Source organism: Cupressus sempervirens, chromosome 7 (genome assembly GCF_028749045.1).
Source record: "Cupressus sempervirens isolate cs-2001-9-10 chromosome 7, ASM2874904v1, whole genome shotgun sequence".
Taxonomy (NCBI): Eukaryota; Viridiplantae; Streptophyta; class Pinopsida; order Cupressales; family Cupressaceae; genus Cupressus; species Cupressus sempervirens.
Window position 1 is genome coordinate 436,017,721 of NC_143124.1, and position 5,097 is coordinate 436,022,817.

Here is a 5,097-nt window from a genome sequence, read left to right on the forward strand (position 1 = left end):
AATAGGCAGGTGGTTTATTTTTTAAATAAAACATCCAACTTCAATCCTAGTAGGCCCAACTTAAGAAAAGAATGGTGTACCTGGATACTATGATCGTAATGGAAAATGTTTTAGAGCCACCTCTCAGTCCGAAGAATTTACTTTAGTACAGCATGTTAAGGGTCTCACGTTTTGTAACATAAGGAAACTATGGTATGAATTTGAACTCACAACCCCATGCATCCTATTCCTTGTTTTCTTAAAGATCCATTTGGAGATATACAAAAGAAAATACATTATAACTCCCAAAAAACACATTTACTGGTTAAGAAATAGTAACAAGTAGTCATTCTGTGGTTGCTACTGTTGTGCCGGTACTGTGGTGTTCTACAGTAATTTGGACACAAATGGATTCAAGGAAGATATAAATATGTTTCAGAATACCAAGGACATGCTGTAATGAAGATGTTCTAACTTTTATATAGTGTCAGCATATATTGATCCTCCCAGTTCTTTTATCCAAGTTATACTACCTATAATTAGTCCAAAAATAACTTAGTCTCTAGAACAAGAACAGATCCGGTAGATGTTTAAGTTTGAACTCAGGACTCATGGGTTCATATGCTAAGATTGTATCAATCATTTTTTTAATAAGGAACTTAGAAACTTAATGCAGCAATTGATTCTAAAATTCCTCTCTATTGTTTATACCATGCATCTGTAGGTATAGGTTTGATGCTCAAAGTCAAACAACATCTTCCATCCAACTGAGGATGACAAGTAAGGTTTACAAGTAAGGTTCAAAGACTAAATTCAACCACAAAACTATGAGGATCAGGTTATGAGCATTTTACGCCACTTCAACAAAACAAAAAATTGAATTACACACAATTGTTATCCTATTCAGAGTTAATGCAACAAGACTGCTCGATAGTTTTTTTAAGGGTCACTTCCAGAGGTTCGCAGAGTTAGTGTAGTATGCAACAAGAGGATAAGCATCTTAAAAATCTGTTGTTATAGGGAGCTATTTCATAATGAACACGCAACTACAGCTAGATCTGGATAAGAAGATTGAACCCGAGGATTCCTGAATTGCTTCCATTTTAACCAAACAAATCACTTAATAGTTAAGTTCATGATTTAAACACATAGAGTCTGATGATATGTTTGAACTAACACTAGTGTTACTATTATTCGTCCCTAATTATTAATCAGTTGTAAGCCTACATGATGGAGAGGCGATTTGGTTAAAGATTTAACAACATTCCATAGATTTCTTACCTCAGCTTAGGTTACTGAAACTCGTTGTTTTTCTTCCTATGAGTTCCTATGTTTCCATAATTGTTTTACTGGGACCATTTATGTTGCCATAGTTTGTTGAATCCAAAAGAGCGACCCTAATATTAACGCATGCATTTAAGAAAAAATGGAGATGTAACATCTAAAAATAGAGACGAGCTTGTAGAAACAGAGATAAAGCATATAAAAACAGAGATGAAGCATATAAAATAGAGATGAAGCATATAAAAACAGAGATGAAGTATATAAAATAGATAATAGATCTTTGTATTGTTCAAATTATAGAACTATCCATCTCGTTCTATCAATCTACCACAAATGAAACTTAATCTACTAATATAATCACAAAGGAGGGAACCAGTACAAATTCTGATGGTTGCCAATCATTCCTCTGACACCTCCAGCCGCTCTCCTGATTTGTCATAACTAATTATTTTTATTCCTCTTTCCGAGTAACTGACCCAATTTTTGTTTTCTCAATTCAAAGGAAAAAATTAGGTTAGGAATTGTGTTTGAGTAGTGCTAGTCATTTCTTTAAAATGTTAGGAGGAGCTACAACTACAGTTTATATTGTGCCAAGGTTATTATTGTAATTTGACTCTATAGTACTTTTAGGTTGTCTTCAAGATGTAATACTTCACTTTCATTGTCATGAAATAACTCATCAAATTAGATATATAATAAATATGATAGCAATTTATTTATCATAAATAAAATATTTTTACCAAGAGTATCTCATTTCATTTGAACATACAAGGATTAAATTATAATAAAATGCAATATCAATTAAGCATCTAAATCCTAGGTGGTGTGTGGGCTACAAGATTATCTAATTCATTCCCTTCCAGGAGGCTAATCCTCTCCATCTCAACCACACTCTCATCCTATCGAGTCCTCTAACCACTCAAACACGTGTAAGAAGCAACGAGTCAATAACCAAGATAATATGACTAGGTACAAAATATTAAACATAACCATGAGTGACATAATACATAACCCCATAATGTTATCATATAAGAAATGAAATGCGATATCCCATAACATATATCTATGCATCAGATTAATTAATTGTTCATCTTAATTAATGCATTTAAATTTTAAAAAAGGGAAAAATAGCTTAAATATTTCTTCATTATTGCTCCAACAAAAAGGTTGACTGGTCAAAATTGACTCGATCACCACATAATAAAACAACTAAGCATGTTGACATGTGAGACATGACATCCCCCCACCCTGTATGAAGAGGCATTGTCTTGAAGTCCAATCATAAAAAAATAAGCACACACATATCCAAAAGTGATGTGTAATTGAAATAAAACATGGTATACAAAAAGCTGGGGAAAGGATTTCTATAAATCCTTTTCATCCTCCCAAGTGGCATTGTCCACACCAAATTGGTCCCATTGGACCTTGTATTGGAGGATGTCTCTATCTCATACTTTGATGGTACACTCCTCAATGAGTTGGGTGGGCTCAACCACCATAACCCTTAGATCTTGTACCTGCAACCCATGCCAATCAAGCACGTGAGATATGTTAGGATGACATGACTTAATCAATGAGTCATGAAAAATATTATGAATGTAGGCTAATGCAGGCAACAAAGACAACTAATAAGCAACTAGGTTGATAACTTCAAACACCTCAAAGGGGTCAACAAATCTTGGTGCAAGCTTGGAGCTCTTCCTAAATGACATTGAACTCTTTTGTGGTCTCACCCTCATAAATAACTCATCCTTCATTTGTAACAATCTAAATTTTTTCTTTTTATTAGCATAACTCTTCTGATGGTCTTCTACTTCCTTCAGCTAACTACAGATCAAAAACATCTTCTCTTCTATCTATTTCAAAATCTCAAGACCAACAATAATTATGTCCTAAACCCTATCCCAACTGATAGGAGTAAAAAACTTGTGTTTGTAGAGGGCATCAAAAGGAGACATGTCCAATGAAGAGTGATAGGAATTGTTACAAGAGAATTCCACCAATGGAAGATATTCCTCCCATTTGTACCAGTTGATCCATGTAGTACATGTGCAACAAATACTAAAGCAATTGGTTGACCCTCTCAGTCTTCCCATTAGTCTCAAGATGGCAAGTGGTGTTGAATTTTAGGCATGTACCCAAAGTAGAGTTCAAGGTTATCCAAAACATTGAAGTCATTCGAGTATCCTTGTAAGAGATTATGGTTTCTAGTATATCATGCAATTGAAACATCTCCTGAATAAATTTCCTTTCCAAAAGTGGAGATCTATCTTCTAGACTACCATGAATAATTTGGGAAACTTTCATTAATTTTCTTAATATGACTAAGATAAAATCATTCTTGCATCTAGTAATGGGTAAATCTTGTACAAACTCCATGTTGATAACTTGCCATTTGTACTATGGAATCTCATGTGGGTACAAAAGTCCTACTAGATGGACATGCTTAGCCTTGACATGCTGACATTCTGAACATTGGGCAATATACTCTATCTCATCCTGTTTGAGTCCCGGCCAAAAGTATATTGGTCTCAAATCAGCCATCATCTTGTTTACCCTTTGGTACCTAGAAAATGGAGTGCAATGCATTTCCTCAAGAACTACTTTCCACAACCCTTCGCGATTGGTAACATATATCCTATTTTGGTACTTAAGCATACCATCATCATCAAAATAGTAGTCATAAAATTGTGGATTAGAGGCATTTGTTAGGGATATACTGACCTCTTTTTGCTAGATTATCTAGTGTGAGAATTTTATCTTGTAGCATCAACTAGAAGAAAATGTTAATTTTAGGAGTAAGGCCAGGTAACCAGACCTTAGCCCAAAGAGTTTTCTCCTTCAGGATCCAAAGGGAGTTATAACTCGAGGCCATCCTTATTATTGTTCAAAATCAAAGAATTTAGCATCACCATTATGAGCTTAAGATCATTCAAAATGAAAGATAGGTCTCTCCATCCCTGGTCTGTTCTATAATCTGTAACTTTCATTCCAAACCACCTAATACAAATATAAGCCCAATTGTCATATATAGGATTATTGATGAGAGGACCCTAAATCAACTAGTTATCATGCCAAAAGAGGATGTCTTCACCATTTCCCACTTTCCACTTGGTCTTAGAATTAGCTAGGACTCTTGCCTTAAGTATCCCATTCCAAATGACCGAGTCATTAGGGATGTTAAGGTCATTAAGAAAAAACCTTAGAGAAGGCCTCCTAATGTACATCTCCATCAAGATGTCCCTCCATTACCTCATGCTATTAAAAATGTCCCATACCTACTTAGCTAGAAGAGCATTATTGAGATGCCTAAGTTTTCTGATTCCAAGACCTCCATAGCCCTTGGGGAGACAGACATTATCCCAAGCCACAAGGGGGTATCTTTTATGTTCCTCGAGACCTGACCATAGAAAATCTCTCTTGGTCTTTTCTATTTTATTAACATACTTGGTTGGGATCCCAAAGAGACTTAAGGCATACATTGGAAGATTCTAAAGAGTGGACTTTACTAGAAGACTTTAACCAGATTGGCTAACAGTGGTACCTTTCCAACTTGCCAACTTCTTATTGAACCTATCAACAATCCCATTCCAGAATGAGTCTGATGACTTAGTCCACAATGGAAGTCCAAGATAGCTAGTAGGTAGGTTCCCCACCCCACACCCAAGAATTCCAAAAATCTTCCTTTGTCTTTCAATAGGGGTGTTGATAAACAAAACTAAGCTTTTAGCCCAGTTAATTAGCTGGCCAGTTCCCCTGGTATACACATCCAGTAATCTCTTCATCTCTTTAGCCTCCTAAATTGAAGCTTCCCCTCCCATAATAGTATCATCC